This window comes from Ictidomys tridecemlineatus, chromosome 4 (assembly GCF_052094955.1).
Source record: "Ictidomys tridecemlineatus isolate mIctTri1 chromosome 4, mIctTri1.hap1, whole genome shotgun sequence".
Lineage (NCBI taxonomy): Eukaryota > Metazoa > Chordata > Mammalia > Rodentia > Sciuridae > Ictidomys > Ictidomys tridecemlineatus.
Window position 1 is genome coordinate 105,011,953 of NC_135480.1, and position 26,985 is coordinate 105,038,937.

The 26,985-nt window shown below is 38.9% G+C and overlaps 1 long non-coding RNA gene and 1 pseudogene across 3 annotated transcripts in view; both read right to left on the minus strand.

Moving 5' to 3' along the window:
- Positions 1-2,350: 2,350 nt before the first annotated feature.
- On the minus strand, positions 2,351-23,077 carry LOC110598452 (large ribosomal subunit protein eL39-like; annotated as a pseudogene). The gene is made up of 2 exons (XR_013437954.1): positions 18,379-23,077; positions 2,351-5,023 (listed from the first exon to the last, which is right to left on the minus strand). The product of XR_013437954.1 is annotated as a large ribosomal subunit protein eL39-like (transcript).
- Positions 2,351-26,985, minus strand: part of LOC110598453 (uncharacterized) — a 258,358-nt gene continuing 233,723 nt past the window's right edge. For both annotated transcript variants that reach the window (XR_013437955.1, XR_013437956.1), the window contains one exon: positions 2,351-5,044. This is a non-coding gene — a long non-coding RNA (uncharacterized LOC110598453). The remainder of the gene's footprint in view (positions 5,045-26,985) is intronic.

Below are 26,985 nucleotides of genomic sequence, written 5' to 3' on the forward strand. Positions count from 1 at the left end.
CAAAATGGCCCCAATTCAATTCTTGCTTTTAAAAATTATGAGCACAGTAAATGCTTGTTGTCTCTTGATTGAAGATAATTATATTTTCCATTTCTCTGAGAGAGTTTAGGGTAGGAGGAATGCTGTGTTAAAATCAGAAACCTTGGGTTAACTCTTATCTCAGTCGTGAACTGGCTGTGTGACCTGGACAACTAACTTGGTAACAATGTATTGGTTTATATTCTGAGAAATAAAAAGCAAAACCAAGGCATATATAATGAATAATTTTCAAGTTTTTCCTTTTGGATAATATGCTTTCAGCAACCAATACCAGGAACTCTTAGTTTTTTGTTTTTTGGGTTTTTTTTTTTTGAGCTCATTTTATTGTTGTATCCTGATAGAATGAGAGTTATCAATTTTGGCTGAACATTTTAATCATCAGGGGAGATTTTTTTTTTTTAAATCCAAAGTCCCAGATATATTCACATCAATTAAGTCAGAATCTTTTGAGAAGAGACTCAGGTATCATTGTTTTTTTAAACTCCTTAAATAGTTAGAATGTACAGCCAAGTAAGGGAACTCTTGCTTTGGGTATGATGCAAGGAAGAACTAAAATTATTATATTACTGTCATTCACTGCAAATAAAAAAAAATCACATCTATCCTACATCTCTAAGACCCAACAAAGTGGCATATACTAGGGGCTCAGTAAACAATATTTTTTTTTAGTAAACTTTGACTAATCCCCTAAATGAAATTTGGTTTATCAAACTTGATATCCCCTGGATAATTTCCACTTTGACTTCATTCACTGAATAAGACTGCAATACTCTTTGCTTGCCTGTACAAACATCAAAGGAAATTAAAATAATAGGTAATCCTATGCAGTGATATCATTCACCTATCCTTAGGATGAAAGTAAGGAAATCATCTATCATCAAATCCTCTAGAGAAGGTGCTCTTTCGAATCTGAAGGGACATTTATTATAAAACTCCCCATGTCCAAGTGAAAATAAATAGAACTATATATCTTTAAGTATTCAGATATATCATTCATTCAACAGATTTAAATGAGGTATTTATATTGTGTCAAATATTGTGATTGGCTACTGTGCACTGTCTCAACCAGACCTTTATGCTAGAAGTGAACCCTAATGCCCTGGGAGATGATATAGTGTTTGTTATATATCATCCTTGGGATAATTGAGAGATTAGTTATTCAAATCATGTTCATGTGCTCTATGGAAGTCCTAGTTTAAAAGGCTGCAAATATAGATGATGAAACAACCAACAAAACATAGTAGTTATCTTCTAGAACAGCACTGTCCCACAGAACTTGGTCATTGATAGAAGTGTTTTATAGCTATGGTGTTTGTTAGGGAGGCCACCAGTTGCACGTGGCTATTGAGCCCTTGAGATGTGGTCATGGCAACTGAGGAACTGAATCTCTAATTTTACTTAATATTAATTGATTTAAATGAAAATAGCTGCATGGGATGAGTGGCTTCCATGTTCAACAGTGCAGCTTCAGAAACTCTACTCTCATAGAGGAGACTGGAACGAGGTCATCACAGTCCTTTCTGGGGAATGCTAAGCGTGGAATGCTATGAAGGCATCTAGGAGCGGTCAGTCCTAGTGCAATGGTTCAAGTGAAGCCTTTCAAGAGAAGATGGCTGCTGGAATGAGATCAGAAGGTCATGTGATGGAAGTTTGACAGAAGTAGCAAAGAGAGTACAAGAAAGTGATGTTGGTGAGAAAGCTGAGAAGATAAAAGGAATGTTAAGGAAAGGCAAAGATGGATGGCTCATGCCTACAAAAGTGGGGGGAGAGAGGAACTGGAGTCCAGAGAGGCCTGTTTGAGCCAGGATCCAGGACACAAAGGGCGTTTGGTATCATGATATGTCAAGGGCAATGGGCAGCAGTAAAGAGTTTGAAACTATGTGATGATATGATTATGTGTGTGATTTAGAGATTGCCCTGGCTGCCACTTGGCAGTATAGAAGGAAACACTGGAGTCACTATGCAACGATCCAGGAAAGAAATGAGGGTTGTCTTTACTAAAGCAGATGATGGAGAAAAGTAGACATATTTGAATAGCAGAAAGAAGGAATGGTCAAATGGATTACCTGAATGATCAGCCAGGGCAGTTGGAAGGGGGAAAGACAAGGACCACATACCTTGGTGTCTGACTTGGGTGGATGATAGCACTATTTATTTAAAAGTAACATAGGATCATTTGCAGATTGCCTTCTAAATTTAAATTTTCTTATCACATTAAGTTATTTGCTCCTCGTGGATCCTGAAACCAGCTTTGATCCATACTAGTGAAAACAATTTATGAGAACATACTTTTCCAAGAAATCAACACAAGTTCAGAGTTGATGCAATATTTATTTTATTGGGAATTAGGGACATAGGACAGAATCTCATAAAATGTCAACAAACTCATGCCTTGTGCTTGGCTCCCCTTTTATTAAAAACCCTGTTTATTTATGAACTCTCAGTGTAAGATATGGCCAACAGTCATCATTTTGAAAACAGAATGACCAGAGCCATGAGAAGAATGCAATGTGACAGTGACAGATACCTAAGTGAAAATTTGCCACAGGCAAATATTGTGGCACTTCCAAACATTCAGACTTCTGCTCCTCAGTAGACCCAGCTTAACTGACTCCTTCAAGGCACAATTGCAGTTCAAACCTCTGTATCCAGAGGATCACTTCAGTAAGCATTCCTAGATGCCAACTGAATGCAAAGGAGCTGGTAAAGAAGAGATACTCCTCAGTTCTAGCTTTTTTTGGTCAAGGTATTCTTGAGGTAGTTTCATGAATGAGTGAGGATTATAATAACAAGTGACTAGATATTTTTAAAAACATAAGTACTATTGAAACAGTCATGTATAAACATTCATGCAGAAGTACTTACTAATGTATACTGTGCCTAAAATTGGTAAAGAAGATGGTTATCAGAAGATTTGATCTTTGCAGGTGAACTGAGCATTCCAAATAACTTGAGAATATCATTGCAGATACTGTACAAACTTTGGCCACTGTGTGTTCTTTGGGAATGGACGTTGGCCATTTATGGATCTAACAATATGTGCAGAGCAAGCTACACTTCACACTGAGGGATGCCAAAGAGGTGCAGAATTGAAGCAGCCTACTAAGTTCAATGCTTCCTGATTACCTAGATATAGTTTCCTTTAATCAAATTCAAGGTCGTGATTCATTTAGGTAGGGTAGAGTAGTAGTTCAAGAGCATTGAGAGTGGACTGGAGGGCCTGGTTTCTGGTCCTTGCTCTGCCACACTCACATACGTGACCTTCTGTAAGTCACTCTAAACTTCTATAGTGATTTATCTTGTCTATGAAAAAATGATACTGTGATAAGTGATTAAGCTCCTCCTCTTTTTTTCAAGGATTTGTGATTTCTTACAGAACAAAGTAGAATATCTCATCAATATTTGCCCCCTCCCCGAAAAAAAAAGAAAAGGGAAAAAAAGAGAAATGTCTAAAATGCTGTCAAGCTCTACTCTCCCAATTTTGCACAATATGCTATTACTCTAATGTAACTCTAGTATAACTAGAGTGATAGAATGTTTTATGATTACTAAAAATCCTAAAGCTGAAAAAGTTGAAGTGCTAACTTAAAAAACCCACAACTATTTGTTGATAGACAACTATCAAGTAATATTAAAAAATGGTGATCCTGTTGACATTGATCACAATATTGTGACTTCGTGCTTGAGATCATGAGCTTTGCAATCAGAATTCTGATTGTGAGCCTCCTTACCTAACACCTTGGCAAGTTCTATCACCTCATTCAACTTGTTTTGTTGCCTGTAAAATGGGGATAAAAGTACCTAATTTGCATAGTTGTTGTTTGAGTTTATATGGAAAATGCTTAACATACAGTGAGAACTTAGTAAATACCAATTGTTATTAACAGAAAAATCATGAATTCTCCATATTATCACCAATTACCCTCACTTGCTTTAACAGGAAAGAAATTCAATTATGATTCTAGGTGATGCCTGAGGTTGGAGAGGGGAGGTGGGTGTACACACTTTATCAAATACACAGGGACAAGTGCTGAATGTCTGGGGTGAAGTCATCATCTCCTAACTACACCATATATCCAAATTTCCTCCTTCTCAGCTTTGCTCACAGCGTCATGTCAAACTACAGGCCGCTGTTTTCTCCTACCTTTCCATTTATCTAAATTTTTGAGTCCTTCAAAATTCATCTCACATTTTCCTCTTTGGGGAGTTTTCCTCCCCCAAAAATCAGTCCACTCACCTCATGGTAATCTTCTTTGAGCTCATTATCTACATCTTTTGTTCTACTTTGGCTCTTATCATCCTCTGACCCAAGCTGTTTCTCATCTCTTCAAAAGTTTATGTAACTTTGTCTAACTAGGGACCGGATCTCATAGAACAGAGCTTTTTTCCTAAAAATAATGGTTGGTGGGTTGGTGTCAGGTGAAACAGTGTGATATTTCTATGCTGCACTATGAATCTCTTCTGTTACTTGATCCTTCAACTTGCCCATGCCTGCCTTGCTACTTCTAAGGTACTTTTCAATTTTCTCATTGCTCTGAAGAAGAAACTCTACTTGTGGCTAAACATCATTCTCCTTATTGTATTGATTTTGTTCTTTAGCACATTAGCACATTTGTGCCCATTCAGATTCTAGTACTAGTGCATTAACAATCATGTCCATAGTAGGAAAAAAAAATGAATGTCACATGAATTAAAATACAAACAGAGGAATACACACAAGGAAGGGAAAGTTCTTGGCTCATCAGAGATCTAGATGTCAGTATTGGGTTTTTCTGTTTCTTGGAAAGATTGCTCTTATTCTGAGGGTTCTATTGGCCGAAACTGCACATTTGGGAGTACTGCTGGACAGAAGAGATGTCTTCAGGTGGACATTTTCTTTGTCTCAACTTCACAGTTGGCGTGAGGTTCCATCAATATAGCAGTCTCTGCAGTCTTTGTCCTTTCACTGGGGAGACATTCCTGAGGAGGGGGGCTATAGGACCAGCTGAAAGGAACATCGACACAACTAAAAAAATAATAGAACATGTCACACAAAGTTATCACATTGACTCTTTAATAAAAATGAATAAATGCACGATACTTTGGGGAGCATGCTATTTCTAACTACAGCTGAGATGCTTGCTTGCATCACCAGAAAAACAGAACTCCCATTCATTGTTCAGCTCGCTCAAGAATCGGTCAAGCAGTGGCATCACCTGTGTGTGTGCAAGAGTGGCACTCCAATCACTCTGGGGGATACGCTGTAAGAAAAGCTTCAGGTTTAATTCAATAGGGAAGTTGTTGAAGTAGGACACACAGGAAAAGAACAAAAGGCCACAGGACACTGAGGACACATTGAAATAAATCCAAGAACTAAAGGCAAGATAAACTAGTTGTGGGTAGATAATTGCATAGTAATGTAGGAGTGAATGAAGTCACTAGACTGTCAGGTGTTAACTGTGAATCCCTTGTATTTGTCTTGGTATTTCCAGCGCCTGGCAAAGAATGTGGCACACAGCACTGAAAGAGCAGAAAAGAGAGCAAGAAGGGAAGGAAGAAAGAAAGGTTCCTCAAATCTTGAGGCAGAGGGACAGCATGTGCAGAAAAGAGAAGCAGGATGTAAATTTATTGAAGCCGTGAAAGCTGGGGGAAGCAGATTCATAGTATTCAAGAAGACACTCCACAATCTGAGTGTTTTTAGAAAACAGGGTGGAGTAATTTCCAGGTGGTTTTGAACATGTCAAGGTTTAATTTGGGAAGTGTGGTGTGTTGATGCAACTGCTGTAGGCTTTGATTCCAATGAATCGAGGGAAAGGGGGGATGTGAAACTCAAAGGCATCAATCCAACAAACCACACTACAAGTAATTACATGAAAACAGAAGCACTGAAGAACAGGGCTTTACTACAGAAAGGCAGGTGCTTGTCTGGGTTTCTTCTGCATTCATGTTGAAGGAAAGAGCTTAGAACTCAGATCAAGAATTGCTTCTCCCACTGTGCAGCTTGTTTCATTCCTCAGCTGTTGCTCTTTTCTGTCACTGCCCCTTCCTGAAAATGGACTCCAGTCTTTACTGCTTTAGCATGAAGGCAAAATATGTTAGTAGATTCAGAACCCAGAGGCGGAATCAAATATAACTTTAGAAGGGCAACCATTGGTACAATAGACTCTGGATTCACAGGTTCTGGGCTTGTTCCTATGCCATGTACTAGAGAATAGCCTCAAAAATTCTTAGAGCTGTAAAAGAATGTAGAGCCCGACTAATCCACCTCACTCATTTTACAGATGAGGATATTTGAGAAGAGTTGCATTAATGCTTCTTTTATTCTGCAAAACTTATTGTGAATGAAATATATTTTGCCAATGGATTTTGATTTAACCAAAGTCTTTACTCCCAGCCTCTTCTTTATGCTCACACAAATAGAGATGCACCAAAATGGATATATCATGACCCATCACTGCTCTCTCCCCTAAATCCTTTGAGCATACTGAGGTTCTCCAGATGGCAGGAACAATATTGTTTTATTCCAAAACGTATAAATAACTTAGGGGTAAATATTGTGAATCGGTATTCTGTTGTTCTAACCAACCATAAGTAACTGATCCTGGGTAAGTAAATAGCTACATATCTTAGAAGATTTTAAAATTTATTATTTTGTGAACATTGTCAGAAAGGATGGGATGCTAAGCTTTTGATACACATTTGTGAACAAATTAAAATGTTATTTATTAAGGAAGGACTTGCATACAATATTTTTGTGACTCATTTGAATGGCCAATAATGGAAAGACCTTGAATATATGAGCAGGTAGAAAGTAAAACAAGGTATTGCTTTGGTGTTATATAGAGAAAGCACATGTAAAATGTCTCATATAATATAGACTCCATTATCAAAATTAATTTTGAGGAATAAATAGTATAAATATGGGAAAGACCATATTTAGCGGTCTATTATGATTTAGATATCTTATAAATCAGCTTTCTTCAGGCTCTGTGCCTACTTAATTGGAGTAATAACCTGTATCACCTCAACAAGAGGCTCCTTTGAAATCCTTTTGTCTCCTGAATGCATGACATGAAATGGGACTCTTATATCATCTTGCTCAGGGTCCTTCTGCAATCCGATGGTAATGATTCTTTGAATTTGCATTAAGAACCTCTTCACCTACCGAGCATATGGTAAATGTCAAGTGCCAGGCTGACCAACCATCTCAATGTGGCTTTGCCTGGGCTTTTTCTTAGTAGGTAAATCTTCAGGGGTCAGATTCTTGGAGGGGGCCTCTCCAGTTGAGCATAAGTAGCTCTCTGGTGTCATGTTGAGACCCCAAAAGGGAAGCTGATGTTAGTGCATAAGTGACCTAAGGCAGAGTTTCAGTTACTCATCTTGTGACATGGAAAATGGAAGAAAAAGAAAATAAAAAGAAATTGTGTATTATCATTATTATTTTGATTACTTTGATTAAATTAAAATTATTGTCTCTGCCTGAGGCCATTTTCTTGGCATTTTATCTCATTATTCCAACAAAGGAAATGGATTTCTTATGAATAAGATTTACTATTCTAATATCCTCCATTACTTCAAGTTGTCCAAACTCAGGATGAAGACCAAATCAATAAAGAATAGCAAATATTTCACAAATAATGCAGGTGTCCACGGTGATAACCCTTTTAGAGATCATTAATTTCCAGCCTTGAGGTTGCACACATTCATTCTCTCACAAGAACACAGACTGTAGAGTCCTTTTATTCTTATGTCAATTAATGAGGAATTTAAAAAGAATAAGCTGACTTGAAAAACATTCTCCTCAGGAACTGTTTCAGATGATGAGAAATGCCCAAGGGTGGGAGGTGTGGGGGGGTAGAAACTCAAGTAGGCAACATGTAAAGCAACACACAACTATATGCACATTAGTATAATTACACATTGCAAATTATATCGGATGTATCTAATATCTAATTTTTTGAAAGCTGATTCCACTTGAGACTTCAATAACAGCATCAACATTTTGCAGGTGGCTCCTTCTGTATAGTATCCAAAGGGAATTATTCCTCTAATGTGCTTACAGTCCTCAAGTAAAAACTGCAGCTCTCTCTTAAAGGACCAATGAACAATGAACACGGGGAATATCACCTTGATAAAGGAGAGGGGGAGGGCTCCACCCTATGTAATATTTATTCTGTTCCTTCTGTGCACATGATACTTGCCCCAAGTAATAAGGAACTTAAACATGAACCTCATTGGAAAATGCAGAAGAGGCGACATATAGATTCAGAGGCCTGATAATGATAAGATAAAGGATCGATTATTTTTTTAGATTGAGGGATAAAAGACAAAAGTGAAATAGAATGGCGTGTTGTACCTTTGATTGAAAACAGAAAGCTCCACGTTCAGTTGAGCTCTTTTAAAACATACAATTAATTTGTCCTAAAGAGGACACCGGATCAAAGCTCCACTTTGAGGATCAGGCTTTTGTCCTCATCTTTCTGTGTGAATCAATCATCAAATAACCAAAATATATTTATGATCTTGGAGAAGGAAGCATATTATTCAACTTGATTGGATCCATTTTCTTGATTCCTCCTTAAAGATCTTTCTGCTAATTAGTCAGGGTTACTATTGAATTATTTAATTATCTGCACTTTTGTGCAATGAAATATGTTGTCATATCACATACTTTATCATACTGTTGCTGTTCACACTTAATGATGCCTCTATAGTTAGCAGTTTCCTTTGTTCTGCTCTGTAAGTGGTTTTAGAAAGGGGGTGGGCGGGGAAGGAGGAGCCTTGGGGTTTGTAAAATAAAATCATACATTCCTGGTGCTCATGCAAAACTTTATGCATTTACATGAATTTCGCTTCAGAAATTAAGTTGCAATTCCATTTGGAATAAGTTAAGAGGCACATGTCGGTGACTTTGAATGCAGTCACAAGGATATAACTATACCTTGACATCTCTCTAGTGCATATCCACTGCAGTGCAATGTAAAAGGAGGATTTAATTTTTTTTTTTAAATCAGCAAGGAATGTCTTTAACAAGGAAGAAGTAAATTATGATAATTACTCTGAATGGTCGGATCCTTGAGCATTACTAATTAGCATTTATTGCCTGGATTATAGAACAATACATGTGAAACCGAACTGCGATTGCTCTTTTACGTTGAAGACTTGAAAAGGCAATGGAGCAAAAAGGCAGCAACATCGCTAGTTTAGTTGGTAGCTTACATCTCCTGGGTAGTATGCAGAAATCCTTATTTTGGAAACACATAAATGTGGTCCTCAATATCTACCTGGCCCAGCCATTTTTTTTTTGTTTTAGGCACATATTTGCATATAATATCATAATTACGGTACAGTAATGAGAGGAGAAGCATTTTGGTTAAGATATCATTTGGGGGTAATTTTATCAGTTTTGAGAGCTTGAGAATATAGAGACTACAACTTGCTGTTGCATAAAAATATGAAATTTTCCTGGGGAAGTTTTCACTTAAAAATGAAACAAAGAACTCAGTTCTTAGTGAATACAATTTTACATTCACTTCTCCGCTTTCTCTTAGAAGAACTACAGTTGAAAAATAACTGAGAAGAGGCAATTTGTTTCTGGCTTAAGAGTCCCCCACCCCCTTTTTTTTTTCATTAAGAATTTGCAATAAAATAGATTGTGAAATTAGAAAAAAATTCTATCTAATCAACAGACCAACACCAGTCACGTACATAAATGCCACTCGCATAATCTAGCCACTGAAATTCTTAAATAACCGGCAGGTAGTAGGAGAGAAAGAGGAAAAATGAACCATTCATCATCCTCAAGGCGGTCTCACGGTTTTCCTCCGCACCCCATTATAGCGAAGGAAGAGAAAAGAACATCGTAAAGCATAAAGCCAGTTCTAAATACAGTCACTAGTCTTCCCAATACCTTCCATGGCTTCCCCACCCTGATCCTTTTTAGTTTGAAAGAATAAGTTTGACTAAATCTGTGAAGAGATTAAACAGGCTGGTGATAAAAATTAATTCTGCTGAATGAGCAAATGCATTTGGATTGCAGAGATGCAAATAAGATAATACTTTTCTTTTTCTTTGACATACCAAGCGGATTAGTTTAGAATGTTAAATTTGATTTTATTAGAATATATTAGCAGTGTTTTAATTAATACCAATCAAACATTTTCTTTCCCTGGGGCTTGATGTGTTCCTAACACTTTCTAAATCATCTGTCTTTTTTTTTTTTCCAAGTGGGGGGAAAAACACTATCAAACCACCAAAGCCTTTTGTTATATTCTTCATAAATTTATTGCATTCAGTGGAAAACCATAAGCTTTTTCCATAAAGGTGTCTTGCCTATAAACTTCATTCCCAGGTGCTAGATTTAAAATGAGTACTGTTCACTAGTACACTTTAGTTTTTAAAAAGGTAAGAAGGATTAAAAACTTGAAAATAAACATACTCTGTGTTTTTCTTTTGGGGAAAAATGTTGCAAAAGGGGTTTGGGCTAGTTCATATTTCTTGGCTTTATTCTCTCTGAGCTTCCCAAAGCTGCTAAATTTCCAACTGCATTGGTTTCAAGCTGGCATTTCTTTGGAAACAGAGGCAAAAAGAGAAATTTTTAAAAAAGAGGTGGTGGTGGTGGTGCTGGTGGTGGTGTGTGTGCTGGTGGTGGGGGGGAGGTGCGTCTAGTTAAAAATATGGCGAGCCAGTACGCCCTGTGAACTGAACTGTAACTGTGTTCCAGGAGGTGCTGCAATGCATTCCACTCATTATCCCTCCTTTTCTCTCAAGCTTCCTGTCCTTCTGTGTCTGAAGGCTCCAGTTCACTTCGTTCTCTTTTCTTCCCCCAAAGCACCCCCACCCCAATTCCCCGCCTTATTTTTTTTTTTTATCTGCCAAGCTGGATTTGCACTTTTAAAGATCAGTATCAATAATGCCCTGCTTGTTTCGGTTGCACTCTCCCTTTAAAAGACAGCCCCCTCTAATTGATGCGTCTGGGCTAGTCTAGACTGGTAGTGATTGAACCAACCACCAATTATGTTATTCATTTCACTGAACTTCACTGATGGGCTCGGTGAGGAAGAAGGGGTGTTGAGAAACCTGCCCTTGCAGTTGCCTGCTGAAATATAAAATCTTGTGTGTTGTATGCACTCCTAAATGCCTGGGTGATCAGTTGTAGGATAGCAGCCTTGGAACATGAGCAATCCACTTGAAAACATGTAAAAGACCAAAGGAGTGCCTTGGAATACCAGCTGAAACACTTGTATTAAATTACTACCCTGTTATCATTTGAAATCAGTATTACATCTAGCATATTTTTATTGATCTATGCCCATATTTTCATAGAATAAAAAAATACAGATGTAATTTGACTTCAAAAAGCACCAAATGTTTTGCAAACATTACATATGAATCATGTGGTAATATATATCTATAAGTAAAATAGATGCCTTGTCATATTTCCAAATACCTATGCATGCACATTATCTAAGATGGGGGGAAATCACTGATCCATTTCATAAAAATGGAAGACGACTCAAAAATCAAGTAACTCTTTTCTTTGAAGCACATTCTGACTACCAAAGGCTGGAAAGTAATATTTAAATATTATAGCTGCACAAGAGGTTTCAACAAAAGGCATGTTGCAATTGTTGCACAGTTCTTCTGAATTCGGTTTTCTGATACAAAATGGTTTCTTGACTGAGATTTGGACTCAATGACTAAAACTGCAACAATCGCTTTAAAAAAAATCTTTAAGAACATTTTCCTTAACCTTCAACTTCACATATAAAATGAGGTTACAACCTATATAAAGTCTTTAGAAGAAGAAAGCATTTAAAGTCAGGGTTGATTTAGGTATTTTCCAAAAACGGAAGAGAAAGGTTGGCTTGAGAATACTAAAATTGCTTAAAGGAAATTGTATACCGGAATTTTTCACAACAAAGGAAAGGTAAGTTAATGTTTCCCTTTCCCAACCATGAGACAGAACTAAAATCACTGAAATTATTCTGATATAAAAAGTTACAGCTCCAGAAAACTATAGAAAAGGTAAGGCTAACAATTGCCTTATGAGAGAGTAATTTTAAATGTACAGTTTTATGTCATAAATAACTGTTGGATTGAATTTAAATCCTGATAAAATATTTTTCAGTTCTTAAATGAAGAATATTAGTCATTGATTACTTCTAAAGAATACAATAATTATTATGTGTGCTGCTGTTGTCTCTTCCTTCAGTTCATGTATTTAGAAAATATATTTCCAATCTCTATCACTATTAAATTAATCAAGTATAACGTTTTTTTTAAGGTACCACGACGCGAGGAGGCAATATCCTTTTTATTTTTTAAAAAAAATATTGCAAAGTAATACAAATTTCATCTTTAGTAATACCATAAATTCCACTCTTTGTGTAGAACAGCAAGAGTATAATTTTTAACCTATTAATATTGTAGCCCAAACTACTGCTTCATCCCTATCTGTGTCAGTGTGGCCACTCTCTACCATATATGAAACACATGTGTGGACATTGCATATATAATATATTCACATGCCCTTTGTAAATGGGCACAATTTTGAGATTAACTGTTGAGTTTAAAAGTTGGAGGCACGGGGCATGCTGGGACTTCAGCTGAGATGTTCTGAGGTCAAGCACCAGGTACTGAGCTGATCTTGTTACGCTCGGATAGTACTGCGTGTTGCTCTCAAGGAATACACCGTGCAGATGAGTTCCACAAGCCTCAGGCATCAATAATATACAGACATAGCAACCAACACGCGATTGTAACAGAGTATATACCTACTTTATAACAGAAATCCAAGAGCTGCCACTCTCTGGTCACCTGATGCCAGCTAACAATGAAAACCTCAGAGGTGTACTCAGTCACTTCAGACAAACTTTCTTTTCTTTTGTTTTTGCTTTAAAGAAAAAAATTCCACCAAATTTCCAGGATGCGCAGGCACGACTCGCAGCTCCCAAGAGCCTAACCCGTGGATTTAAACGGTAAACATCACAAGTTAGGGTCTCAGGGACTGAGAGGAGCGCAGCAAATTTTCCTTTCTTGAGACAAAAACAAAGCAAAACAAGAATAGCAGGCAATTTTGTTCGAGGGTCATGACTAAAATGCAACAAACAGGTGGCACGGTATGTCATCAACTCTCTAAGCTTCCTTCCTTACAAAATTAAGATTCCATTTAGTTACAATCTATACGTATCCACGCTTACGCAGTATTGGGGTCGCATATACATACCTGAGCATAAAATTGTGAGTGTATCAGAGAAAACTTTCAAGCTTTGGGCAAAACAGTTTACTAAAATGGAAAATAATATAAACAGACCCAGAAATGCCCGTGTTTTTAAAACCGTGATCTACAATCAGCAGGAACTGTATATTCAAAGATTTAAGTTACAGCTAGCACAAACGACTGAGAAGAAAATATGAAGCCTCTCCTTCCCCCAAGGCAAGCATGCCGCATGCAAAATCATAGAAATGGGGTTTTCGGAAGGGGAAGGCAGAGGAGGAGGATCCCGGGCTATGAAAGTATTCATACGCAGAGCATTTTGAACTCACCCGTTTGAAGCGGAGCCGTGCTGCACAGCCTCCAGCAGCACCATCCCGGGCAAGGGGGAGAATGTGAGCTCGCAGTGCGCTAGGCTGGGCGAGGTGTTTCAATAGAGGACAGAGAGCGGGGCGGGGAGGGGGAGGCGGGGGCAGGAAGCGATACACCAAATCTAGAGACTGTAACTCTGTAGTTTATGTTTTCACGAGAGAAAAAAAAGGCAGTTGGCTGGGAATGGAGGGAGGGGCTGGGGCTGATCGAATTTGGAAAATATTCAGTTAAAAAAAATTTTTTTTAAAGAAAAAGAAAAGAGAGAGAAACCTCCCTAGAGCTGGACTTCCCCCCCCCCCCCATTCTTTCTTTCTTTCTTTTTTATTTCTTCTTTCTTTAGTGTGCACTTTGCCAGCCCTGCAAACCGGGCCCTCCTCTGCATCAGCTGCTCAACTGAAACCAAGGCCAAATCACCAAGAGCGAGCACCAGGCTGTCATTTGGTAGCCGGGAAGTGGGAAGGGGTGGGTGCAAGCTAGGAGACACAGCCCCCCACCTCCCGCTGCGGATCCTTTGAAGCTTTTGGCCAAAATTTCAGAGGAATTCGAAGCATAATTCCCCTCCATCTTCGCAGACAGGGACTGGTTCTGTACCTGACGGTCGTTTTCCCCCATCTCATGGGCGGAAGCTGTGCCCTTGTGCCAGGGCCTCCAAAAATGAAACCGGAGGGAGGGAAAGCGGTTGGGAAGATGACTCTTTTTTAAACAATTTTTTTCCTCTCTCTCTCTCTCTTTTTTTTTTTAATCTTCTTTTATTCCAGGCCTGAACAAAGTAGATGGCTGGCTAGTCAAAGAGAATGACAAAGCAACCATAGCAAGGAAGACACTGGAGGGAGGGTTCCGGTACTTTGTAAAAATGCTAAATATTTTTTAATATATTTCCGTATGGAACTAGGAACAGTTAGAGCTCCAGGCTCTCCCCTCCCCCACTTTTGAAAAATAGAATCATGCCAGCAAGACAGCTAAATTATGTCTCTTTTCCCTCTGTACAGGGTCTGTTTAGCACCCACTCCCCCGCCCCCCCCACCAGCCAACTTTTTTTTTTTTTTTTTTTCTCACCTCTGTAGGTTCTTCTCATGCACAATCCTCCGTTCAGCTCAGGGTCTCTCCTTTTCCTCTCCCTTCCCTTTTCCTTTTCCTCTCAGAAAAGCTAGTCCGTCATCATCATACCTAGCTTCTCTCTCTCTCTCTCCTTTCTCTCTCTCTCTCTCTCAACCTCTCTCCCTTTTTCTTTTAGTATTAAAAAAATAATAATAATGGCCCTTTCGACATAGCAGCATGAAGTGGCTGCCTTTGAGAAAGCACATTTAATCTTTACTGGCTCCCCTAGGCTTCAGTGGAGAAGGAGAAGGCAAGAGAAAAAAAAAAAGAAGAGAGAGAAAAAAAGATTGTAAGGGAGGCTGCTGACGGACAGCAAGCATCAGGCACAAATCAGCGACAAGTTGAATTTTCCTAGACCACACTGCCCCCTTTCTTCTCGGCTCTCTCCCTAGGCTCCTGGAAAGCCTGAGTATCTGGTTACACAAGGCAACCGGTCTCCTTTTGCCAACCATGCTGCAGATTCCTTGCATGCTTAAATCTCTGGCAGAATAAGGAATCAATATCCCCCTCTAATCACCTTTAGCTCTTCTATGGCTTCCCCCCTTTTCTGAGAATCCACTTGGCTCTCCTCGCACTCCCCCGCCCTACCAGGCTCCTACATACAAAGCTTGCAGCCCTGTCATTTCTCACTTCCTTCCATATCTTGGAGACAAGCCTCTCTTCTAATATTCTCTTGCGCTTGCTCTCTCTGTTGTAATGTCTCTCATCCCTGACTCGCAGCACCGGATGCACTAAGGCATCTCCCTGACTACTAATGAGACCAAAAACACACCAGCAGGTCAGGGGGAAGGCCAGACACTGTATTATACAAATTAAAAAAAAAAAAAATCTTCCGCCTGCTAGACTCAGAGATCAGGTATCACAACGTCTAAAAGGAAAAATATAAATAAATAAATAAAAAATAAATAAATAAATGACAAATAAAACCAAAATAAAGTGTAGCAGAGGGGAGTGAAGAAGGGAGACCTCGGTGCAGTTCTCTGCCTAATTGTTTTGCATCCTGTGGGAATTGAAAACACACATGCACGTATGAGTACAGGTGATGCATTTGGTGAATCTTGGCGGGTTTTTTTTTTTTTTTTTTGGACAGAAAGCCAACAATGCTCAAATATTTCATTGAAATCAGCATTGAGAGGGATAAAAGAGCAATGACTCAAATCTATATTTAAGATACATAGACACTCTTCAGGCATGTAATGACTACAATGCTAAAAATCTCTTCCTTTTCAATGGCTGGGTGTTGCTCCTTGACTATGGTTGCAATATGTACTAATTTACCACTTATGTTCCCTTGGATTTTGAAATGAACTCATCACTCACTGTAGCTCAGCCTAACCCTCTGTTTCCACTGCAGGCATTTTCTTGATTCCTGAAGCATTTTTTCTTCCCAAGTGTCCATCAGATACACTTCATTGATCAGTCTAAAGTTCCTCAATAATGATAAATAATATTTCAGATGGCAAAAAAAAAGAAAAGAGGCAAAAAAAAGAAGAAGAAAGCCATCCTGAGTCAACCAAGGGAGCATTGCACATCATTTCTGTTAGCACCCATTTCAAAAGCTGTGCTATACAATGATCTTTTACAGAAGGCACTTCCCGAAATTAGGGTCTCTACCTATCTACACACAGAGTGGATATACATTACCATCTTAACACAGTTTTCTGAACTAGAATCATGTAGACAACAGGCAGTGCTGTACTAAATAGAATGCTGGGTTCTGTAAATAGCAAGAAAGGGGTGGGAGGGGAGGTATCTGAGGATGCAGGTTTCCTCCAAGACCGTGTTTTAAAGAGGTAGCTTCTTTGTGCCCAACTCAGACATATACTGTGCTTTGTCTCTGACAGTGAGACCTGCAGAAGCACGGCTGGAAGCCAAGGAAAAGGAAAAGAAAAAGCACAAATGAGAAGGAAAAACAGAGAGAGGAAGAAGAGAGAGGAGAAGGGAGAAAAGCAGAATGAATACAGACAAAAAAAAAAGAGAACACTTACAGAGTGTTGGATTTTCTTTAATACTCTTTTTTTTTTCTTTTTGTCATTATTGGCAAGGAAAAAGAGATGGTCATCAGGTTGGTGACTGGGTCAGAATCTTTTTCAGATTTGGCTAACAGGGTGTTTGCACTAGACGGATAGAGAAAATCGAAACATGCTAGAATAATCATAAAGGGTGGAGCTGTCAAAAAAAAAATATCCTTGACTCACTGGGTGCCTCCCTGTAACGCCAAAATGAATCATTTCTAACTAAGGTCATCAATTGTCTTAGTATACTTGTATATGAAGGCCAGCTTATATGCCGCTGCACCCATTTTCAAAAGGAAAGGTAAATGGAGAATGAGATTTTTCTGAGTCTCCTAACCCTCTCTCTATTTCCAACAATAGTTCAGCGTGATTTTTACATCCTAAGCTAATTTGCCCTTTTCTATAGTCACTCTGCTTATAAAGACACACAGATATATGACTTATGAAAGTTTTGCTATGAACACTTCATTTTCTCTATACAACTTAGCGATGTCTTTGGAGGATACTTATTTCAAGCAGTTAACACCTGACCCCAATTTCTGTGGGTAATTAGTGAGCTAGATAACCACACAAAGTGGGTAATTATTTAGTACCCAAGGGTACGCTAGAAGTGGGTAGTGGCTTTGTTAACAAAAGCATATCTCTAATTATTGTATCTATGATGGGTGTTTTAAAAATACCAGTTACATTATCAAGTGAACCATGATAAATAAGTGAACTGTTTTGCTGTCCTTAGCATATACATATGTATGTACGTCTTCTCTCATGGTTAAGAATATTTACCTCCCGTATGGAGTGTTGGGAAGATTAATTAGTTAGCATCTGTAAGACTCTCAGAAGATGGGATGTACTAGACAGCTTCTAAGTGCAGTATTATTATTGTTATTATTACTTTGGCTAAAAATCCCTGGATGGGAGAAGCTGAGAGAGTAGATGCTATTGTCTGATCCACATCTTGGTCTGAAAATATGCTGAGATCACAAATACAATGAATGCGGTTTTGGGGAGTGGTCTCCTACCTGACCGGGGCTAACATGGCTGTAGCAGAAAGGTAGATGACATTGCATTGACAGCTAGCTCAGGTTGGAGCTGAGGAGCTGGGGTAGGAGGTGGGGAAAGGGAGGAGCAGGAGGAAGGAGTCAGCATGGGCCTGGAAGGAAGCTGAATCAGCTGGACCACACCCTCCTTCCAAAGTCTGTCTATCCCTCCCTTTGAGGAGCAGCAAATATGCACAAAAATCCCCAAGAAGACGTCTGTGCAAGTCCTGGGACAAATTCAGCATAATGACTGTCCATCAACCCGTTACACAGTATTTATTCTGGAGAAGAACCATCAGCACAAATTATTTTAGCAAATGCAGATATAGTTTCCAATATTACAGTGTTGAGAATACACAGATCAACCTCAGATATCTTTAACCTGGGATATGAGCGACGATGAAGAAGCACTTTCTAATTTAATTGCTTTTATGAATCACTCCCAGGAGAATAAAGGAGTATGATTTATTTTTGCTGAAAATGAAAGGGGGAAAAAAAAGAATGAAAGAAAGGAGAGGGGGAAAAAACAGAAAAGAAGAGCCCATGCTTTCAGGGACTCTAATTATGGACAGCAACCAAGCTCTGCAAGTAACAAACAACAATAACAACAACAAAAACTTACTGCTTTCTCTGTGAATGTCCATCTCCTTTAGCTGGTTGTCTGGGGCCCCGGCAGAGGCAGGACAGACAGAGGCCTCTGGGATCCAATCTTCAAGTAGACTCCCCACATTTTTTCTTTTAAAGCAAGGTTGTCCTGGGGATTAACCCTAGGGGTCTGGGAGATGCAAGCACGTGGGGAGGGTGCAGGGAAAAACCGCAAAGATATTGTAGTCAGCCCAGTTGTCAGCTTCTAGGGAACAGGAAAGGGAGAGGACCCCACCAGGCAGCCAACAGGTACCAGCCGAAATCTGCTGGCGGACAGCCTCCAGGACACGTGTTTGTGCTGTGATTGGAGGCCAGCCGTGTGATGAGCACATTTTAAGAGTTTGGGAGCTGAGAGGAAATTTCTCCAAAAGCCACCCAAGCCAGGCTTCTGACCTGAAGCCTAGTATTTGTCACCCCCACTCTGAGCTGAGACTACAAAGGCTAACTGGCATTCTCCAACCCGCCCAGCTCCTTTCAAACCCACAGACTGTGCCAGACTGGCCCCACCTCCTACTGCAGCAAATTCTGTAGCCCCGCTCCATGCTGTGATGTAAGGAGCCAGATTTCCGTTTTAATTGTCCTACCTGGCCATCCCCTCTGCCACTACCCCTGGCTCTTGGTTCCTGGCATGGTTTCAAAGGCCCAATCAATTGCTTTCCCTCCCCCATCGTAATCTTCAACGCCTCTAGTTCACCCTTCCCCAAATTCTATCCCTTTCAAAGTAAAATTGTTTTTAATGTCTTGCCGTTTCTTTCAAGTCTGGTCCCCACCACCTCCTTTCTCTGGCCTCTCTTACTCTCTTGTTTGATGATTTTTGCCACCTTCTGACTCATGGACAAACCCAAAAGTCAGCTGCTAGAATTACCCCCCCCCAGCCCCCAATTATATTAGCATATCTGGCAATCCAACTGTCTTAGGCATTTCCTAAAAGCTCACCTAAAACAACAACAACAACAACAAAACAAAACAAAAAACTAAATTCAGCAGAGAACAGGTATATTTATTTATGTGAGCCTGTGTGTGTGTGAACTGACCTAACTATATGAAGGCCCTCATATACCCAAGTGCAAAGAAGGAATATGACTTATATGGGGATATTGGGTGTAGAAGAAATGAGAGTGAATTCTGGCAAGAACTTACAGAGAAAATATTGTCCACACACACACACACACACACACACACACACACAGTCTTTATCAAGCACCCACACTAAGCAGTGAAATCACAATGCCCTAAGGTTATTGGAAAAAAGTATTTACCATGCTATGAATGGGTCGTTCAGGGGTCACATCATTCTGCAGCAAAAAGCTGAATACAAAAGCCTCTGGGATGGATTGGAAGAGGAAGACAAACTCAGGTAAGTCTTTGGCTTCCCTCCACTCTTGTATGCACCCAAGGTTTCAGAACTCCTGTAGCAGCTTTCCTGCATTCCAATATGACTTGAAGCTTATGATTGCTACTTTCCCTTGAATAATTTGTGCCCTTAATGTAACAACTTGAGTATTTATTGCTTTAGAGTTGGAATTCTGTTCTCTGTGATTCCTGTAATAACTATCATTGAGGGTCTTCTATGCTTCAGATGCAGATAACTAATCTTTCAGTTAATTCTTTAAAAGCATCATTAATGTTTTATGGATGCAGAGAATAAAATACAGATTAGATAGAACTGCCCACCTCACATGTGCCACTGTCAGGATTTGAACCCAAGTCTCACCTTGCATTTCTATATTCTTTGCCCTGCTACTGGTTTTCTCAAAACAGCTTAGTTTTTCCTGTGTATTTTCCATAGCACCCTATCTTGACTCAAAGCATTTATTCATTCTTTTCATTTTACTGATTTTATCATATTCAGAGTTATTGAGTACTTAATTATATGTCAGGCACTGTGCTGGGAAGTGCAATTTCCTTAGCTACAGAATAGAAAATGATGTATCATCTACCTACTATGCTATCACTCTCTCTGAACTTTAAGGTCATGAAGAAAGAGATAGTGGCAGGGTCCCTTCTATCCTTAGGACAGGGCAGAGCACCTAGCACACAGCAGAAGCTCACCAAATGCTTTCTGAATATATTTTAATGCTAATATGGTTTTGATTGTGACTTGATGAGAGGGCAGGGTTCATGTCTAAATAACCCTGAGAAAAATGCTTAGAAAAATACCACACAAACTAGAATTTAATAAATGGTGAATTGCCGCCTTATTTTCTAAGACTATACTCTGGCTCTGGTCCCACTTAGAGCCACATTTATCTGTGTTTCTGACAAAATAGGAAATTGGTCTGTTTAGTTTCTTCTCCAAGTTCTGCAGTCATGCTATTTCTGTTTGAAGGTAGTCAAACTCTGAAATCTCACTGATATGTGGACTCCGAGGTCATATCAAGTGATAGAGTGTCCAGGGTGACGCAGCCATGAAGGACTATTCCGGGCTCAGTGCAAGGAGGGAGAACGCTGACACTTAGAGTGTGTGGGGAGTCCAGATCTGTGATCAGCAACCCAGCTCGGATGCCCTCTTTTCATAAAAAGAGGTCGAGAAGCTAGAAATGGTTCATGACCATCTGACCTAAATGACTACAGGGTTTCTTAATGTGTATTCTGAAGAAAGATTAGATAATTCCTTATTTTGCCTAAGGAAAGAATATTTTAAGTGTGTATAATTGCTGTCCTTGGCAAGTTCAATTCTATCCTACTCTTTTTTTTTTTTTTAACAAACAAAAGTTTTCACATATTTCTTACTGAACCAATCTACTAGCTTAGACCATGGAAACAAAAAAGTTAGATTTCTAATAAAATATGGCCAATTGTCCAGACGGTGGTGGTATTTTCAGCTTGATGTGGTAAGATGATCATGACCTTGTGACGCATAAATTGTGGGTTGTCTCAGATGCGATTCCTGCGTACCCAGCTTGGTTCTCCTTCAATGTCATCTCTTAGAGTTGTACCTGATTTTATTACCAGTTTTCATCCAAGTCATTGGGAAAGGGGATGGTTTGGCTTTTGTTTCTTGGCTAGGAACCACTTGATCCTAAAAGCCTTGTGAGAAGACACGATGAAGAATGGAGTCAGGCACACACACACCATGATGTCAAAGAAGAGGAGAAAAGGGGAAGCAGGTGGGAGAACTTGTTTCAAGGCACAGTTGGGGTGGGGGGGGGCATGGATCTATTCTTGTCTTCATCGGAGCAGCCTGTGTCTCAGAATAGAGGTGGGCAAGGGGAATCTAAATATGATGACATTCTTTCTGTCCCTCTCTATCACACTTGGCATTTTGACACCACTGGATTCCGTTACAAACATGTTACTAACTTCACTAGGCTGGGATAATTTTTTCTTATATCAATTCAGAAAATAGTTTACAAAGATGTATCCTTTGGGGTTGGTGACAGTTCTCAAAGCACAGTTGGAAGAGATTCCACAGTCATTCTACTCTAAATGTACTCAAGATGTACACTATACAAGTTTCCCAAGCTGGAATCCCTCGATAGTTGACTACTCTTCACAGAAAGATAAGGAGGAATAAGCCTATTTTTATACTATTTGGTCAGCAAAGTCCTTCCTAAAGCACTGAGACTTTGAACCAGTAGGGAGCAATGTGTGGTACCGGCTATCTGTTGCTCAAGTGGTCTCAAAAGAAATCATCTGGCATTTTATATCTGAAATCCACACCAGCTCCAAGTATCAGGCTACATAGAGTCAGGATGATCACTCAGATTTTTGCCTAATAAGAAAATTTTTACTTTTATTAGCTTTCTGGGTATTACGGGAAATCAATAATTTTTTGGTATATACATTTAAGAATACTTATTGATATGAATATATAAAATAATTCTGTTGCCTCATTCTGCCTCATTGAGTGAGTTGGGAAACTTTTCCTGGCTTCCAGCTTACCTCCATAGAAGGGCTGGCTCTTGCCCAATGTGGTCTTTGAAGGTTGCCTATGGTCCACTGATTGTTTTGGGGTCCCACTCAACCAGTTTGTAGAAAGTAATTTTCAACAGACACAGAGAGAAAAGCTTCCATATCTCTACAGGAATGAAAAGAGAAAGACAGAGGCCACTCCTCTAAAAGGTGAGATGCTCATTACCTGTATACTAACAGGATTTGAGTCTGACATTATGAAAATCAGTATTCTTGGCTGAAAGGTGTCATCCAAGAGCCAAGTTCTATTTCTATCGAGGTTCCCTGCCATTCAGTCATTAGGTTCAGCCTGGCAAGCGAAAAGGCATATTTCTGCCCCTGGGACTTTTGAGGATTGAGATTGCTAGGCCAAGAATCTAGAGATGATATTCAACCAAGGAGGCAGGCCAGTGGTTTGGTCTGGAGTTGTTCCTATATTTTTTGAAATTCCTGCACATAGCCTGAAGGGTGTAGGGAAAGGAGAGAGTTTTGCTGACCACAGCCACGCTCTTTAGAAGACCACTCCCTTTTTAAATAGCAATCATTTTTTTCCTGGATCTCTAAGCACTTTTCAACATATAGGCAGAGAGGCAGACAGACAGTGACCATCAAGGAGGGATGAAATACGACTCAGATTTCAGGGTTTACAATTGTACTCCTAAAATTGTCTTTCATTCTTTCATTCATATTAAGTAGTTAAGATACCTTCCCCACTTTCAGACCTTTCAGTCATGCTACATCATATATGTACACACACCACATACATGTGCATATATATACGTGTCTTGTATATATGTGTATATATGTGTGTATATATATATGTATATATATGGCTTTTTAGATAAAAGTTTTTGAATAAGGAGAAGGAGAAGCAAATATCATTATATATTTTATATATTTATTTTTTGCTACTGGGGATTAAACCCAGGGGCACTTTACCACTGAGCCATACCCCAGTGGGTCCCGGTCCTTTTTGATTTTTAATTTTGAGGCAGGGTCTCGTTAAGTTGCCAAAGCTGGCCTCAAACTTGCCATCCTCCTGCCTCAGCCTCCTAAGTTTCTGGGATCATAGGCACACATGATCTGTGTAGGGCATCAAATGTCCTTATATCATTATTTCTGTTTCATGGGTGGGAACTGAGGTTATTAATGATAAGGTGCTTTTCCCAGAGAGGTTGTGATAGCACCAAGCATGGAGTTGAGGTCTCAACCCAGCACTTTGGGAGGAAGAAACGAGCTGATTTTTATTAACTGCCTTGAATTCATTCAAACAGTGGGTTCAAGTAAATCGGAGGCATTATTAATAATAATCATATCCTGTGCATCTTGGTTCCCCCGTTATTAACAAATGACAGCACAGTAAGAAAGAGGTTCAACAAGATGCAATTAAATTTACTTGAGCATTTGTAAAGTAGATGAGCTTAAAAAGTGCTGAGTATGCCATACTAATAAAATTAAAAGAATATAGAAGCATAGTTGAGACATATTTTTGGGTTCAAGGTGCCGCAGCAGTATCAGAATTCCTGCTGAGATTAAACTGGAGAGAGATGAATAGGGAACACTCCTCGGAGAGGGTAAGGAATATTTTAAAGGTGGAAACTGCTACCTTGGAGATTTTAAATCTGGCACATTCGACACTTCTCAAGGAGTCTCTCCCTGCTACAAATAGCAAGGACATGAATACAAAAGAGAACTGTGTCAAAGGGAGCCAGGCTCACTGTTTGGTGTCTGCTGCCTTGGCCTTCATGGATGTTGGGCTGCAGCCCCAATCCAGCCCAGCACAGGGCAATCCAACTATTATCTGCAACCAAACTACCCTCCAAATTGTGGGGGAGTAAAGTACTTTTGTCTTTTTGATATTCTTAAGTCTTAAAGATTTGCTGTGATATTTTGACTGCCCACTCCAATTCTGAACTATTGGGTTTATGGGACTGTGGGTGTATATGCCCAGGTCTGCATACTTACATGTTCTGAAGGAGGACATCCTGTATTGATTTTGCTCCTATTGGTACTTAGCACTGTGCTTGTCACATAATAGGAGCTTTACACATGCTTATTTATTCTGTACTCTTCTGGGACTTGCACAGGGTCACAGTGTTACGGAGCATGGACCAATGAGTTGATTAAATGCAAGAAATCAATCTTTAATGCATGATTTTCCTTTCATGTCATGAGCTCAATTACCCAAAATCTGAATCTTAAAATTTAGGGAAAAGAAAAGCTCTAAGATAAGGAAGAAAGAAAGGCACTCTGAAAATAAAACAAGTAAAAATCTGGCTCTTGTTCTGATTCTGTTTAAATGTGAACAGTATTTTGGTGCTTCTGATAAACATGTAGAGTTCTACTTGTTAATGACGTTTAAAAAACAAAATAAACAGGAAAAAATTTAGATTTGAAAGCCAAACTAGGGGAGGAAGTAATTGGTGAGCAATACCTTCACCCTGACTAATCTACGTATGTATACATCTCTGAACTCTGATGACTTGTTTTCTACTGTGCAGGAAGAATTAATTGGAGTGTCAGGAAACCAACTTTGTTCAAAGAATTCACGGAGAACTGGTGAGTCGCGTACAGACCAGGGCAGGGAGTGTGGAGATGAGGGAAGAATCTTATTTTCTTTTCTGTTGAAAACAGAGAGAGATTACTCTGCAAAACACCAATGCATACAATTAACTTCTCTGTCCCTTTAAGGAATAAAAGCAGAAGAATTATTGCCTGACCTGCTCTGTCTTCTTTGAGTCCTTTGTGTGGTCTGGTGTCTTCTTCCTCAGTACCCTCCTGGCATAGTAAGCCTATCCTACACAGGACTTGTGGCTGTGTGATTGTAATTACTACATTGTGAGATACCTCACACAGTAAACTCCCAGTAAATGTTGAATATAAAATGAGTTAAGTCAACTTAAAGACAAATTAAGAGCTATTAGTTAAAGTACAACCATGTCCAAAATAAACAAGAAAAAGTGGGGGTTCAATTAGATCCAGATTTTGGACTGGGTCTGGTTGAACTGGAAAGGGTAAAGAAGAGGCTTAAGAAACCATGAATCTTCCATCTTCCATGGGACACTGAAGTCTTGCCTGCTGAGTTATGCACACAGATTTGGAATCTGGCCCTAGGGAAAACTGAGGGCTGACATATCCTTGTCTGGTCTGCTTACTTGAACTTCAGGTTCTATTTCTGTTTAGTGGTCCCAAGACACATGACCCAATGGAAGAAATATAGAACAGAATTTTAAGAGATGTGGGTTCTCCACTTAGCTTTGTCATGATGACTTTGGTTGGACAAGACATTTCACCTCTCAGATCATTTGTTCCCTCAACTTATAAAGTAAAAGGATTAGACTAGATGAACTTTTAAGTTCCCTCCAGGGAAATTTTAGGATTGCATAGTTCCTCATTTTGCCTGGATTCCATTTTCTTGAAAGAATATTTTATTAACATACAATAAATGGAATTTAGGTTTAGAAAGTAATTATAGCCTCTTTTTTAAACTTTATTTTATTTATTTATTTATTTATTTTTATATGATGCTGAGGATCGAATCCAGGGCCTTGCACATGCAGGGCAAGCGCTCTAGTACTGAGCCATAACCACAACCCCAATTCAGCCTCTTAATTGATGTTAAAAACAACAAAGATTCTGAATATACAAGACAAAAAATAAAACATTAAGAGTTTTAGCATGGTGGAATTATTAATAGCAGATTTGGTCATGAAAAGGGCATCAACATTTAACTGTCTAGAAAAATCTCCTACTATTTGGGTGGGCCAAAAAAATTTTTTTTTGACAAGATATTTGGGCAATAAGAAGGTATACGGTTGAGTAGAGACAAAAATTCATTGTGTTTCATTTGAAGCTGAAGTCCAAAGAGAATAGCTTACTCACTCAGTAACATTATAAAGATGAAGTTAGGCTCAACACACAGGTGTCCTGACCTCTCCCCAAGTGTTGTCTGAATTGGCCAATAAAGGAATCACCAGGACTTCTAATGAACATGGCGCCCTAGCCCAATGCAATTGGGCAGTCCTCAGCCAATGTCACTCTACTGAGCTCTGTTGAAATCAGACCTGCTAGAATGTCAGTTGGAGAAAGTAACTATAAGAATAACCCAGAGCTCCTTAGAAATATATTCTATTCTATTCTTAGAAATATATTCTATTCTACAGACATTTGTAGTGGCCTTGGATCAGGAAACAGCTTCCATTCCAAGTTTCCATTCCAAGTTTCCATTCCATTCTGTTTGTCACCTCAGTCATTTGCACATAAATTTCCTTGTTGAAGACTCAAAAATTTATTAGAAAAACTTATAAAATGTAAAATAATTCCAAATTTATATATATGAAATTTTATTGGAAGCATATTTGTTTAGTATTACCAATTATCTAAAGAAATTACACTTACCTAATTTTTATACACACACACATATACTCACATTTATGTATATATTTAAAATATATTTATATATTAAAAGGCATATGTAGGTACACACATATAGTAGTCTTGCAAAAATTATATAAATATGTATATATATATATATGTATGTATTTATATGCATATGAATACATATGTCTGTATGTGGTAAAGGGAAGATGATTGTATTCATATGTATATGAATACTTGTATATATAGAAGTATATACGTATAACATATATCTGCTAGTCTAGCTGGGAATCTGTTTTGAAATCAACTGCTG